This window comes from Pan paniscus, chromosome 2, assembly GCF_029289425.2.
Source record: "Pan paniscus chromosome 2, NHGRI_mPanPan1-v2.0_pri, whole genome shotgun sequence".
Taxonomy (NCBI): domain Eukaryota; kingdom Metazoa; phylum Chordata; class Mammalia; order Primates; family Hominidae; genus Pan; species Pan paniscus.
This window is the reverse complement of record NC_085926.1, coordinates 160777955-160795020: the sequence shown is the minus strand read 5'-3', so window position 1 is coordinate 160795020 and position 17066 is coordinate 160777955.

Below are 17066 nucleotides of genomic sequence, written 5' to 3'. Positions count from 1 at the left end.
TTCTTAATATTTTTTATTGTTCCTTTTGTTTGTCTACTTCTTAAGTATTAAAATTACTCAAGGATTTTATGGATCAACTTCTCTTTTAATTTTAATCAATCTTCCTGCACCTCTTCACCTGAGTTATTATATATTCTGATGTGAAATGCTTTCTTCTCTAGACTTCTGGCATTGATCAATTTTCCTAGCACCATGTTGACCATTTCTTCTGCTATTCTTACAGGTTTCTCCTCTTTTCTACTTATACGTCTCAGTGTTAAATTTCTCAGGAATCTCTTTTGGACTCTAACAGTGTCTCTTTAATCTTCCTAAGTAATATTATTTATGTGGATGCTCCACAAGATTATATTTCTAATTTATCCCTCTCCCGGAGCTCTGGAATTGTTTATCCAACTGCCTTAGAAATTTCTGCTGAATTGTTTTAAAAGTATTTTAAGAACACATGTCAACAATGAAGTTTTTGATACTTCCAAATCTTATAATTTCTTTGTCTTTCTCATTGTAAAATATGGCACTACCATCCTCCCAATTGCTCAAGTCAGAAAATAACTTTATAAAATCCTATTTCTCCCAGAAAAATATCTTAGTTTGTCTGCTTGGTTTAAAATCAGTTCAATATTTTAGCCCAACCTTCTCTGCTGTGTGTGTGTATTTTTCCTATATTATATTGGACTGTGTTATCTGAGTGTATTAATCCATTCTCAGACTACTGTAAAGATATATCTGAGGTTGGGCACAGTGGCTCACTCCTATAATCTCAGCACTTTGGGAGGATGAGGCACGCAGATCCCCTGTGGTCAGGAATTCAAAACCAGCTTGGCCCACATGGTGATACCCCATCTCTACTAAAATACAAAAATTAGCTGGGCATGGTCACTTGTGCCTGTAATCCCAGCTACTTGGGAGGCTGAGGCAGGAGAATTGCTTGAGCCTGGGAGGTGGAGGCTGCAGTGAGCCAAGATCATGCCACTGCACTGAGTGACAGAGTAAGACTCTGCCAAAAAAAAAAAAAAAAAAAAAAAGATATATCTGGGACTGAGTAATTTGTAAAGAAAAGAGGGTTAGTCAGTTCATGATTCATGGTTCTGTAGTGGTATATACAGGCTCCTGCTTCTGGGAGGGCCTTAGGAAACTTACAATCATGGTGGAATGGGAGGGGAAGCAGGCACATATTCACATAGCCAGCAGGAGAGAGAGCAAGCAAAGGGGGAAGTGTTACACACTTTCAAACAACCACGTCTCATGAGAACTGTATCACTAGAACAGAAAGAGGAAAGTTCACCCCCAAGATTCAGTCACCTCCCACCAGGCCCCTCCTCCAACACTAGAAATTATAATTTTATGTGAGAGTTGGGTGGGGACAGAGAGCCAAACCATATCACTGAGGAAGTAAAATGAGTTTGCTTTCCTTAAAATGAGAATTATAAAGCCTAACACATTCCCCTGATAGATTACATATGCAAACAATTAAGAGTGTACATATATTTTATAGTTCATTTTTTTCTGTTTTTCTATTTATTGTGCATTGTGTAACATGTACATGTCACCTTCTTATAGAGGAAATCCCTGACATTTTCCTGTGTCCCTTCTCTATCTCACTATCTCACTACTCTCTGGTGCTATCTTATTGCACATATTTATCAATAGATTGGGTAAATGTCTCCTCACATTTAATATTTGTGACAGCAGGAACTCTTTTTGTTCTTTTAAACACTGTACCCAAGTTCTTAAAAGTTTTATCTAAAGTAATCAATAAGTAGTGGATGAATGAATAAATTAATGAACATACTCTTAAGCAGAATATTCTATGAAAATATAACTGCAATATCTGTTTATGAAACAAAAGAGTGCAAAACATAGTCAAATTATTCATTCACAACTTATGGTCATCTATGCAAGTCACTTAGTTATCCCTAGTTTGTATATCTTTCCTCCTTTTGTGCCCAAGTGAGATAGAGTGCCCTTGCTTCAATAAAGGACTTTCTAATATTACACATATGATGTTTTATAACCTTTCTAAATTTTCTTAAAGCATGGCTGTTGATGTTGGTTTGAAATAATGGTTGATTTACATTGATGCCATCTCTTACTAGATTACTATTTCACTTAATAGTAAGCATTTTTCAAGAATTATTGTGAGTTAAGAATCTGTCATAAATTTACAGTGTTAAGACATGCAAATATTTTCTTAAACTACATTTTTGTGAATATCCAGAAATATCTCAAATACAAGCCTACCAAATTATATCTTACTACTCTTTTTTTCTTTTTTCCTGAACAGTAAAGACTAACTCTTCAGTTTTATTTCATGGTAGAATGCTATGTCTTTAAAAACAGCCTGTATTGAGGATATTTCAAAATTCTACATGTCATTGAATGTAGCCCCTCTTTCTCTCATTTCTTTCACATGTGATTAAATGAAATCTTATGAGGTCTCACCTTGTGGGTATAGCAGCACAAAAAAGCTAGTCATATAGCTAGAGAGAGATTTTTGGTAAGCTGGGATTAATGGCAGGGCTTTAAGAACAAAACTCATGCCCTGATTATGAATGAATCTCTGCTTTGGATATTACCCACAACTAGACACAGTCATGCATTACTTAACAACAGAAGAAGATTCTGAAAATTGTATTATTAGGCAATTTTCTCATTGTGCACACATCACAAAATATACTTAACATAAACCTAAATGGTATAGCCTATTATAAATCTACGCTATATAATATAGCCTATGGCTCCTAGGTTATAAATCTGTACAGCATGTTACCATATTGAATATTATAAATAATTACAACACAGTGGTAAGTATCTGCGTATCTAAAAACACCTAAATATAGAAAAAATCCAGTAAAAATACAGTATTATAATCTTATGGGACCACCATCTTATATGCAGTGTGTCATTGACTGAAATATTTTTATGCCTTGCATGATTTTATCCATAAATGCATTTTTGATTTTGCATTTGTCACTGTTCCTCTCATGTTTAGTTCCCTAGAGAAATTTAGAATAGATATGGCTAGACAAAGGATTCGGTAATATCTGTTTTGTTAAATAAAATTTTATAATATCAATACATCATCCTGTATTCAAATACATATTGTGTGTCTCTGTTATGACAAAATTACTAGTCTTGCATTAGTGTTAGATCAAACTTTAAGCCCCCTTTCATTCTTGAAACACTCTTAAAATCCTAGTCCAAACAACATGTTTCAACTATGCTTTATAGTAAACAAAGATCAAACATTTAAATAAAAATACTTTAAAGTATGAAAGTAATATATATTTTAATAGAAATATTGACAAGAAAATAAAACATCACAAGGTGATGAAAATAATCCACATTAAAACGACCAACAGCAAACAACTGTGCAAAATTTATTCTTTTTATTTATATGTTTTTGTGCTATTAGAAAAATAAATATTATTTTTTATTTTAAGGTTCCAGGATTCAATTATCTAAACAATAGGCTTCTGAGGGGATATAAATGCCTCAAAGTTGTAATTTGTGTAACTAGTCTTTATGTGCACTGGCAGTGTCTGGTGTCTTTTAAGTGGTCAAGGCTTAATTACTCAGAGAGATGGTTTATCTCAATTTACTATTTTCAGCAATTGAAAGAAGCAGAAGACATCCTTTAAATTAAGCAGAACTTTTAGAGGACTGTTGTGCCCAGTTTTATGCCAATATGCACATGTTCTATGTGGGATTTGTATTCCTAGCTCCAAAACTCCCAGATCCAGTGTTTATAAGTCTCTAGCCTCAATATTACACAAAATCACTATTTCTCTAGCTTCTGGTAAAACTTTAGGAATTTAATCTGAGTTCTTCCAGATTTTACAGGGCATTAAAAACTTAAAATGTTCAGCTATTAAGCCACTTTCACTGAATATTTTCATGTTTTGAGTACTTTTATCTTGGTTTAAAATTTAAAGCTAATCTTCTAAAGCCATTGCACCAATGCCATTGCTTTCTGCACATACACACTTTCACCCTGGCACAACGAGGAAACACACTATTAGTACTTCCCGCATATTTTCAAATGCCTCAGAATGGTAACAAAATGCCATAATCAAGATTCAAATGTCTGCTATCCAAACAAAGGAATTTCATTTCTGTAAAACATTAGAAGTTCTACTGTTTTGTTATTTCCCCCATGGTCTTGGTGATCTTTGCAAACTGTGAGTGCCTAACTTCTGTGATATTTTCCAATGAGGAAAACAAAGGTGGCCTTTTTTTCCAGAACATTGATAACTTTGGGCATTACTTGTTCCTTCATTTTCTAGAAGAGCTGTTTATTTTTGTTTGTTTTAAAATGCGATTTTAGAGAAAATTTAAAAAGCATATTCCTTACCCCTCTTTTCTTTAGAATTTATTGGGAATCACAAATTTAATACTATCAGAAACCTATAAGGAGACCTTTCCTCATTCTTGTACATATATCTGCTGGACACTCTATGTCGACTAGGATTTGCAAAGTCATACATAACAATGTTTCAGAATTCCTCTTATCATAGTTTGCTGATAATTCTCCATCCACTAAAAATTATGAAATATTTAAGTTTATGCATAAATTCTCCATCAGGGTCACACCCATTGTCTCAAAAATAACCATTTCCAATTATTAGTGTTATAGTTTAGTTTCTTATAAAAAATTTACTGCACTGTAATTGTAACCCATTTGATGATGAAGCTTCCATAATTAGAAAATAAGAATTTTACACCATAACTTATGAATATAAATACTTCATTCCTTTCACTTTTTGAAGTAGAATTTAAATCATCCCACCAAGATGGTAGAAATTCAGTCTCAGTCTTAAAGAGAACCTTCTCCCAGACTATCAGGAAGAGGTGATACTTACAAGGGTCTCATGCCATGTAGTAACATATAAGGAAAGCCTGTGTGTCATCGGTCTACATCAGATACCTCTGGTGTGCCCATATTCCAAATATTCAGTCTTCCTTAATGTCAGGTGGCTCCCCTGCTTTTGGGTCATATTGTGTGCCAGGGATTTTGTCAAGTATCTCTGCTTGAGACTTCTTTAATGTACCAAAGCTGGTCTTCCACATATACTCTGGCTAGTGCAAGGAAGTAGGTCATGGGTATCTTGTCATTTTGATTTCCCAGTCTTTAAAAGATTTATAAAAACTTCACCTAAGTCCACTTCTATATCTTGAACTTGGCATTCTCCTTCTTTTTAATTCCTCCATCTGAAAGGATTATCTTTTTATTTTCTTCATACATCGTAAATGTCCTTTAAATTAAAGGCAATACTGTATTGTAATAACATTATTTTTTTCCTTTGCTCTATTTGATTATGTTTGTATACATATATAATATCTCAATGATTACCTATGTCTCTTTTTGTGTTTAGGCAGATCTTGAATTAAAATTTTGGTTCCAACATTTACTTGCAAATTAGTTAATGTCATAGTTTCACTTTTATCTCAGCTATAAAATTAGAATCATCATGTTGTGATTATGAGCATTGCATAGATAATATGTGTAAATTATATATCCCAGTATAAGACACACCATAAAAACTTAATACTTATGAACAATTACTGTAGTCATTATCACAAACGTTGACACCAAATGAAATATATGTATATTATACATGAAAACTTTCTCACTTTTTCATTATAATTTACAGCCTCATTTTTATATTTATTTCTCTGTATCTTACATGTCTAGGGTCCTATCACAGTTACATTATTCCTAAAATCACTGAGAACTTATTAAGCAATCATTAAATATTTATTGCTTTAATGACTAGTTATAGGCTTTTAAGAGGAGAAATCTGGATGGGGATTGAGGGTAGAGGTATTTTTCTTTAATTTAAACTTCAGTCTGAGTTATGACAGAACCTGAAGCAAAAACATATATGTTCATATCTATCATCTTGGAATGAATAAGGAAACATACCTATTACTGATTATCAGAACACAGCTGACTTTTCTAAATTATTCTGTCACTGTGATGAACACTTTACAAAACTGATTGACAAAGCATCAAATCAGAAAATGTCCAATTTGACATTCATAGGAAAATTTACTCTGACATTGTTTATTTGGAATCTTGGCATATAACTTTTATGATTCAGGCTTCATTTACACTCAGATACTGGGGAATGAATATGTAATTCTTGCAGTATGTCATCCTCTGGTTACACTACTCTGTTTCCATAATCAAGCTGTGACTACTCACAAATATGAAAATACTTTAAAAGTGTAGAATATATTTTAAATAAAAAAATAATAATGTTAGTAATAATTTATGAAGCAAAGTAGATTTTCATGTTTTAGGATCAACTGTTGGCACGGGATAGCCTGATTCTGGGCAGAGCTGCACTGTTCACCAGTGAGGTTATGGGGTGTGGTATCCAGATGACACCCTTTTGCTCTTTCTCAAAAGAAGCAATTTTGACATTAATGTAATAAAAAATAAAAATATTGATCAAGGGTAAAAGGGACATCAAGGACAGAAGCCACCTTGTTCTTGACACTTAAAGATGACAAAAAGTTTATTCCCTCAGCATGTGACAAATTATCTTTTTCTTGGCAAACTGGTAAGATGTTTTACCTGCTGTACTATACCATGCTTTTATTTTTTTTTACTTTTATTTCTTACAAAACTGCAATTATCATGGCATATTTTTAAAATCTAAATTTTAAAGAGTTTCAACTGTGAATGAGAGTGTTTGGCAATATTTTAATCCAAACAAGTGACATTTAAAAAAATGGGTCACAGGATTATCAACTGATACGAAGAATACTTTCCTTAAAAAATTAGTACTTGGTAATTTTTCCTAGAATGAGGTTTTAAATAAGTACATGCCTATAGATACTTTCTCAATAAGCTTTTATCAATTTTTATAAAGACAAAATAGTGTGTATAGCACTTGCACATGTACAAAAATAAGTTAAATAATATCTAAAATTCTGGTAATTTAAGCTACCACTTGCATAGAAATAATTTGTGCAAGTGTTTTGTACAATGTGAAATTATAAAATTAAGAAAATTTTTCTCCTCCATAAAGCTATTCACTGTTTTTTTAGACATTATTACCTTTCAACTAATATACCACCTACAAGTTCACATAATGCAGAAAATCTGGTGACTTCAGATTATACTATTAGCATGTATCTTCTCATGTATAATTTATTATTCTTAAAGTTTAACTTTTTATTTTCTTTCTTTCTTGGACTGTAGGCATAGTGTTCAATTTCAGCTAAGCCTTTCATCTTCCTTCCATCTAGATTGTGAAGGTCAAATTGAATATAATATTCCTTATAAAATCAAAACCAAGGTTAGCCTTTGAATTTTATGATCAAAATTTCCCACAGGAGAGAAGGCTAAGACCTGGGAATCAATCCAGCAACTGAAACTAACATGAGCTAATTACTGAACACTTTCCTCTGAAGGTTCTGTCTTAAAAAATAAATTCCCAGATTCAAATTTTACGGCTTTAAATACAAGACAAAAATAGAAACAACAAAATGATAGTTATTTCTTTATTGTAAGATGTGATAGTTCAATATACGAAGTTTTGTATCAAAATGATCACATTGTGTCCGGCAATTTGGCTTCTTTATCTGGATTCAAAGCATTGAAAGCCACTGTACAGCATTGTGACATGACATGTCCTATAAAAATCCTCATTTAAGCTTCAATGTCAGTTTGTCTATGGAAATTCAGAATTGATTTTCTTCTTAATGGATTATTAATTAATGGGTTGAGTAAAGGCAAACCTCATCTTTGAAAATGTCCTTGTAAATGAGAATTAGGGAAAAAAAGACAAAATACTCAAGTTTTGCTTGTAAACGTATACTCCACCTTTCTTGTACTCATTTCTTTTATTGTGTGTTTTTGAGTTAAAAAAAAACTTTTAAAGTTATTATTAAAAGAATAATAAGTAACTAATTCTCTTCATATCCAATCCAATCCACTTTCCAGAAATAAGTGCTATTAACAGCTTGTTATATTCATTTCAAATGTTTAAGAAGAGATACACACATCCTCATATTAAGGCTTCGTATACAAGATATTTCAGCATTTGATGAAAAAATGTATACTGTATATATTAAAGTAAATGGAATAACACAGCAGTCCCCAACTTTTTTGGCACCAGAGACCAGTTTCCTGGAAGGCAATTTTTTCTCAGGATGGGGGTGGTGGATGGTTTTGAGATGAAACTGTTCCACCTCAGATCATCAAGCATTAGTTAGATTCTTGTAAGGATTGCACAACTTAGATCCCTAGCATGCATAGTTCACAGTAGGGTTCAGGCTCCTATAAGAATCTGATCCTGTTGCTGATCTGACAGGAGGTGAAGCTCAGGTGGTAATGCTTGCTCACCCCCTTACCCCTCTCATCCTGGCTCACATCCATGACTGTGCAGTGTGGTTCTTAACAGGCTAGCCACATACCTCCACAGCCTAGGAGTTGGGGACCCCTGGAATAACACATTGCATAATGTGGGCTTGTTTAATCTTCCTTAGTTTGTCCAAAGGCTAACACATTGTTCTTAATACCTGCCTATTATTTGAAAGCAATATAGGTCGTTTCCTGTTTTTCCTCATTGCTTAGTGTTTGAGATTTCTTAAATAGTTCTTTCACAAAACAGCAAGAGCCATCTTTGGTCACAAATCTTTGCACATATACACATTTATTTCTGAAATATTATTTTTGTTCTTCTATTTTGTATCCTAAATCAATGTTTTTCAAGAAAAAATTAAAATCATGAAATATTTGAAGTAAACAAAAAAGTGAAGACAGAAATTTAATAAGTCTTGTTTTTCACTTTCAAATTTAACAAGTACTAAGATTAAGTCATATTTATAGATCTATTAAAAATTAGTTAGATTTTCCGTTGAAATGTATTCTCCTCTCTCCACTAACAAAATCCTGATCCTGAAGGATTTGGGTTTAAATGCTTTGTCAATGCTTGTATATTTCACTACAATTTGTAGTATATATCCATCAAAGATCTTAACTTGAGATTTTAATATTTACATAAACTGCACAATACTCAGAAGTATACTCAAAGTATACTTCTGAACTTTCTTTCACACATGTCATCCATGTAAACATGAATAGGTCGTGTTCATAAAATTTAACTGCTATATAAAATTTAAATTTCAGAATATCCCATATTTTATTTTTCCTTTATTGATAGTTGCTTAGTATATTTATATTTTTACCACTGGAAATAATTCTTCACTCAATTTTCATGAATATGTTTCCTTAAACTCATACTCAAGAGATATCATTGTATCGACATGACATCAGCATTGTTTTATAATAAAATTCTTTATATTAAATTCTACAAGATAGAAAAATATTCTCAGCATGATAATGCCAACTTATAGTCACACTATTGAGTATGAGAGTTAACACTTCTTCGTATTCTTATCAGCAGTTCACATTTCATTTCATGTAAATTTTATAATATTAACTTTACACCAATTTTATGCTTATTGCTTGATATTTCTTTAGTGTGTGTTTCTCAGATTACCAGATAAGTTGAATAAATACTCGTCTATTGGTGACTATTCAGACTCCTTTATCTGCAAAACATATTTATATTTTTCTTACTGATTTGTAGAACTTATTAATATATACATGATCGTAATCACTTATTTATTTTATGTGATATAGATATCTTCTTATAGTCTAGAATTATCTTTCAAATTATTTGTGTGTTTTATTTCATAAAAGATTTAATGTAGTCAAAATAAATATTCCTACCACCTTTAAAAAACAAAACAAAACAATCTCACTATGTTTGCACGACTAGAGTGCAGTGGCTATTTATTGGCATGATTATAGCTCACTATAGCCTTAAACCTTAACCTTCTGGGCTTCTGCCTCAGCTTCCCAAGTAACTACTTTTATGAGCTGTCCTTAATGTTGAGAATTATAGTCAATCACCAACATCCACATAACTTGATTATCAGAATTAATGAACATAACCATGTATGTCAACATGAAATAACTGTTTCAGGGATTTATTGACCAGAAAGCTAAGGCTATAAACCAATAAATAGCTTTATTGTCAGCAAACAACTTTTGTACCCAGAAAATCTTTTTACTTAAAGACTAAGCTCAGCAAACTGACTTACCAAACAATATTCACTTCACGATCACCTTGTAGTATCCATCAGACCTAAATTATTATGTCATCGACTTTGCCTAATTCTAATATTTCTTGTCTTGAAACCTCTTAAACCATCTGAGTACAGACTGAAACAGTATAAATATATTCCCCTGGCCAACCAGCTTCTTACAAGAATATTTAAAACTATGGCAAGATGGTGTTCTCTCTTATTTTATTTTTAAAATTTTTTATTCCACCTTAAATGCTAGGATACATGTGCAGGTTTTTTACATAGGTATACATGTGCCATGTCTTGGCAATGCAGGCTCTTTTTTGGTTCCATATGAACTTTAAAGTATTTTTTTTTTCCAATTCTGTGAAGAAAGTCTTTGGTAGCTTGATGGGGATGGCACTGAATCTATAACTTACCCTGGGCAGTATGGCCATTTTCACGATATTGATTCTTCCTACCCATGAGCATGGAATGTTCTTCCATTTGTTTGTTTCCTCTTTTATTTCGTTGAGCAGTAGTTTGTAGTTCTCCTTGAAGAGGTCCTTCACATCCCTTGTAAGTTGGATTCCTAGGTATTTTATTCTTTTTGTAGCAATTGTGAGTGGGAGTTCACCCATGATTTGGCTCTCTTGTTTGTCTGTTATTGGTGTATAGGAATGCTTGTGATTTTTGCACATTGATTTTGTATCCTGAGACCTTGCTGAATTTGCTTATCAGTTTAAGGAGATTTGGGGCTGAGATGATGGAGTTTTCTAAATATACAGTCATGTCATCTGCAAACAGGAATAATTTGACTTCCTCGTTTCCTAATTGAATACACTTCATTTCTTTCTCTTGCCTGATTGCCCTGGCCAGAACTTCCAACCCTATGTTGAAAAGGAGTGGTGAGAGAGGGCATCCTTGTCTTGTGCTGGTTTTCAGGCACCCTTGTCTTATGCTGGTTTTCAAAGGGAATACTGCCAGTTTTTGCCCATTCAGTATGACATTGGCTGTGGGTTTGTCATAAATAGCTCATATTATTTTGAGATACATTCCATCAATTAGTTTATTGAGAGTTTTTAGCATGAAGGGCTATTGAATTTTGTCGAAGGCCATTTCTGCATCTATTGAGATAATCATGTGGTTTTTGTCATTGGTTCTGTTTATGTGATGGATTACGTTTATTGATTTGTGTATGTTGAACTAGCCTTGCATCCCAGGGATGAAGCCGACTTGATCCTGATTGATAAGCTTTTTGATGTGCTGCTGGATTTGGTTTTCTAGTATTTTATTGAGGATTTTCACATAGACGTTCATCAGAGATATTGGTCTAAAATTCTCTTTTTTTGTTGTCGTGTCTCTGCTAGGGTTTGGTATCAGGATGATGCTGACTTCATAAAATGAGTTAAGGAGGATTCTCTCTTTTTCTACTGATTGGAATAGTTTTAAAAGGAATGGTACCAGCTCCTCTTTGTACCTCTGGTAGAATTTGGCTGTGAATCCATCTGGTCCTGGACTTTTTTTGGTTGGTAGGCTCTTAATTATTGCCTCAATTTCAGATCCTGTTATTGGTCTATTCAGAGAGTCAACTTCTTCCTGGTTTAGTCCTGGGAGGGTGTATGTGTCCAGGAATTTATCCATTTCCTCTAGATTTTCTAGTTTACTTGCTTAGAGGTGTTTATGGTATTCTCTGACGGCAGTTTGTATTTCTGTGGGATCGGTGGTGATATCCCCTTTATCATTTTTTATTGCGTCTATTTGATTCTTCTCTCTTTTCTTCTTTATTAGTCTTTCTAGTGACCTATCAATTTGATGTCTCCCAAAAAACAGCTCCTGGATTCATTGATTTTTTGAAGGGTTTTTTGTGTCTCTATTGTCTTCAGTTCTGCTTAGATTTTAGTTATTTCTTGAGTTCTGCTAGTTTTTGAATTTGTTTGCTCTTGCTTCTCTAGTTCTTTGAATTGTGATGTTAGGGTGTTGATTTTAGATTGTTCCTGCTTTCTCTTGTGGGCATTTAGTGCTATAAATTTCCCTCTACACAATGCTTTAAATGTGTCCCAGAGATTCTGGTCCATTGTGTCTTTGTTCTCATTGGTTTCAAAGAACATCTTTATTTCTGCCTTCATTTTGTTATTTACCCAGTAGTCACTCAGGAGCAAGTTGGTCAGTTTCCATGTAGTTGTATGGTTTTGAATGAGTTTCTTAATCCTGAGTTCTAATTTGATTGCACTGTCGTCTGAGAGATAGTTCATTGTGATATCTGTTCTTTTATATTTTCTGAGGAGTGCTTTACTTCCAATTATGTGGTCAATTTTAGAACAAGTGTGATGTGGTGCTGAGAAGAATGTATATTCTGATGATTTGGGGTGAAGAGTTCTGTAGATGTCTATTAGGTCCATTTGGTGCAGAGCTGATTTCAAGTCCTGGATATCCTTGTTAACCTTCTGTCTTGCTGATCTATCTAATATTGACAGTGGGATTTTAAGGTCTCCCATTATTATTTGTGGGAGTCTAAGTCTCTTTATAGGTCTCTAAGGACTTGCTTTATAAATCTGGGTGCTCCTATGTTGGGTGCATATATATTTAGGATAGTTAGCTCTTCTTGTTGAATTGATCCCTTTACCATTATGTAATGGCCTTCTTTGTCTCTTTTGATCTTTGTTGGTTTAAAGTCTGTTTTATCAGAGACTAGGATTGCAACCCCTGCTTTTTTTGGCTTCCCATTTGCTTGGTAGATCTTCCTCCATCCCTTTATTTCGAGCCTATGTGTGTCTCTGCATGTGAGATGGGTCTCCTGAATACAGCACACAAATGGGTCTTGAATCTTTATCCAATTTGCCAGTCTATGTCTTTTAATTGGGGAATTTAGCCCATTTACATTTAAGGTTAATATTGTTATGTGTGAATTTGATCCTGTCATTATGATGTTAGCTGCTTATTTTGCCCAATAATTGATACAATTTCTTCCTAGCCTCGATGGTCTTTAAAAACAATTTGGCATGTTTTTGCAGTGGCTGGTACCAGTTGTTCCTTTCCACATTTAGTGCTTCCTTCAGGAGCTCTTGTAAGGCAGGCCTGGTCCTGGTGGTGACAAAATCTCTCAGCATTTGCTTGTCTGTAAAGGATTTTATTTCTCCTTCACTTATGAAGCTTAGTTTGACCGGATATGAAATTCTGAGTTGGAATTCTTTTCTTTAAGAATGTTGAATATTGGCCCCCCACTCTCTTCTGGCTTGTAGAGTTTCTGCTGAGACATCTGCTGTTAGTCTGATGGGCTTCCCTTTGTGGGTAACCCGACCTTTTTTGGCTGCCCTTAACATTTTTTCCTTCATTTCAACCTTGGTGAATCTAACAATTGTGTCTTGTGGTTGTTCTTCTCGAGGAGTATCTTTGTGGTGTTCTCTGTATTTCCTGAATTTGAATGTTGGCCTGTCTTGCTAAGTTGGGGAAGTTCTCCTGGATAATATCCTGAAGAGTGTTTTCCAACTTGGTTCCATTCTCCCCTTGGTTCCATTCTCCCCGTCACTTTCAGGTACACCAATCAAACATAGATTTGGTCTTTTCAAAGAGTCCCATATTTCTTGGAGGCTTTGTTTGTTTCTTTTTACTCTTTTTTCCCTAAACTTGTCTTCTCACTTTATTTCACTAATTTGATCTTGAATCATTGATACCCTTTCTTCCACTTAATCGGCTACTGAAGCTTGTGCATGTGCCATGTAGTTCTCGTGTCATGGTTTTCAGCTCCATGAGGTCATTTAAGGTCTTCTCTACACTGTTTATTCTAGTTAGCCATTTGTCTAACCTTTTTTCAAGGTTTTTGGCTTCCTTGCAATGGGTTAGAACATGCTCCTTTAGCTTGGAGAAGTTTGTTATTACCAACCTTCTGAAGCCTACTTCTGTCAACTCATCAAAGTCATTCTCCATCCAGCTTTCTTCCATTGCTGGTGAGGAGCTGCAATCCTTTGGAGAAGAGTCACTCTGGTTTTTAGAATTTTCAGCTTTTGCACTCTGGTTTCTCCCCATGTTTGCAGTTTTATCTACCTTTGGTCTTTGATGTTGGTGAGCTAGAGACGGGGTTTTGGTGTGGATGTCCATTTTGTTGATGTTGATGCTATTTCTCACTGTTAGTTTTCCTTCTCACAGTCAGGTCCCTCAGCTGCAGGTCTCTTGGAGTTTGCTGGAGATCCACTCCAGACCCTGTTTGCCTGGGTATCACCAGGAGAGGCTGCAGAACAGCAAATATTGCAGAACAGCAAATATTGCTGCCTGATCCTTCCTCTTGAAGCTTCATCCCAGAGGGGCACCTGCCTGTATGAGGTGTCTGTCTATCCCTACTGGGAGGTGTCTCCCAGTTAGACTACAAGTGGGTCATGACCCACTTGAGGAGGCAGTCTGTCCATTCTCAGAGCTCAATCACCATGCTGGGAGAGCCACTGCTCTCTTCAGAGCTGTCAGACAGGGACGTTTAAGTCTGCAGAAGATTCTGCTGCCTTTTGTTCAGTTATGCTCTGCCCACAGAGGTGGAGTCTATAGAGGGAGTAGGCCTTGCTGAACTGTGGTGGGTTCTGCCCAGTTTGAGCTTCCCAGCTGCTTTTTTTTTACCTACTCAAGTCTCATCAATTGTGGACACCCCTCCCCCCGCCAGGCTTCAGCCTTGCAGGTCAATCTCAGACTGATGTGCTAGCAGTGAGCAAGGCTCTGTGGTCATGAGACCCACAGAGCCAGGAACTGGAGAGAATCTCTTGGTCTGCCAGTTGCTAAGACCATGGGAAAAGTGCAGTATTTGGGTGGCAGTGTCCTGTTTTTGCAGGCACAGTCACTCACAGCTTCCCTTGGCTAGGAAAGGGAAATCCCCCAACCCCTTGTGCTTTCCTGGTGAGGCCACACCCCACCCTGCTTTGGCTCACCCTCTGTGAGCTGTACCCACTGTCCAACCAGTCCCAATGAGATGAACCAGGTATCTCAGCTGGAAATGCCAAAATCACCCGCCTTCTGCATTGATCACGCTGGGAGCTGCAGACCAGAGCTGTTCCTATTTGGCCATCTTGGAACAGACCTCATCGTTCTCTCTTATTAAAGGAAGTTTAATAAACTTGGTTTTGCTTGAGTAATGGTTGTTTGTGTGGCTTTCTGGGAGTCCAGGTGAGGACCATCTTAGAAGCCACACAGAGATCTGGTCAACACACTTTCCCTGCTACAGCCTAAAATTCCCAGCTTGGTACTGTGCACTCCATTGAAGGCCTTTTTTAATCTTTCACCCAGAGGTCCCCCTGATAGTGACAATAACATAGTATTGTATTGTGTCTGAACTCTAAATACTTTTTGTCAAGCTCCCAAATATCTTCCTAGGAATAAACAACACTTTTGGGAATCCTTTGATTATCTAATCATATATAAAAACTCTTATCTTGGGAAAAATCAGCCTTATTAGTAACAACACTCCTATCTGTCCTTGCCACATTTTGCTAAGTCACTAAGAGGAAAGCCATAAGGAAGGTGAGTATGAACATAAAACTTTCAAGGCCACATCTCAAGCTGGATGTGAAGACTGATTAATTTTGTTTCAACAAAACATTGTTTTTTACACACAAATTTTCTTTGATTTAACTCTCAAAATCTTATGAGGAATTTCCTTTTTGTTTGTTTGTCCCTGACTGTCTGTTCTGGAAGTAGTCTTTAATATAAAATTTCATCTGTTTGAAATTGAAGGTTTATTAGATCTGCAATGGAAGTGACCATACATTAGTTTAGGGACCTGAGTCATAAAGTGCACAAGCAACACATCCAAAGGATGATTTGCAGACACGTCTCACAAATCTGCATCATTCTAAATTTAAGTACCGCCTGGTTCAGATTACTGCTTCCTGTGTACAAACTATGACCCTAATTCTTGTGTTCATCTTTCAATATGGCACAATTTCATGGAGGAAAACTGAGAACCGGCATATTTGAGAAACTTTTTGTATGAGCAAATTGCAGTCTGGGTTACAGAGAGAAACCCTGTCTCAAAAAAAAAGGGGAAGATAAAGATAGAATGGGAATGTTCTGAGGATGATTTATAAGACTCCAAGTTACATGGAACACTAGAAGGGTTTAGAACAATGTAATACTAAACATCTTTTGAAGGCTTTATCTAAACTTTTTGTTTGTAAAAACAAATTGTATTCTAATTCAGTTCTGCAATTAAAGAAAGGATGAATCCATTGAAAATGTGAGAACTGATATTTTTGCCACCACCAAACAACATTCAAGAGTGTACTCTGAAGAAGATGTGATAACAGCTTTCCCTTCACTTTTTATGACCACCCTTAGAAAGGAATATGTAGATTTAATATGCAAGCCAAAACCGGATTGGTAAATTGACCCATTGCCAAATCTGCATCTCCTCATTTAACATTTTGAAAGAATGTTCAAAGAAAAACCATCATTAAGCGTCTGAGGTGAGCATGTTTTGATAAACACACCTAGGAGTACCATAAGGAATAAGGTCACTAAAAAGTAATTGCATTGTTTGTGTTGGATAAGAAACATGAAGAAAAGTAGACTAAGTTGGTGATTAATACAGCTGCTACAAAATGATATTGATAATCTTATTTCTCATTTGTTTGGGTTGCCACCCAACCCAACACTTAGTATGAGTTCTTCCTATAAATTAGCTCATAAGGAGTCAACTAGGAATGACTTTTTAGATGACAACACCACAACAGACCAGACAAGTATCTAATACATCTTCCAGTTTTGGACAAGATGGAGTAGAAGTATTTCTTCCCGTACCTCCCACTAAGTACAGCAAAACACCCTAAGCATTATATATAAAATAAACAAAAGAAGAGGGTTAAAAGCAGAGAAAAGAAGATTGACTAGGAACCCTGGGACTTATGATATCTAAAGTGGTGAGATGAGTTTTCTGGGTTTTATTTTTGTATCCTGTATATCTAAAGCTGATTGCTAAAGGAGCCCCAAAACAAAAGTGTAAA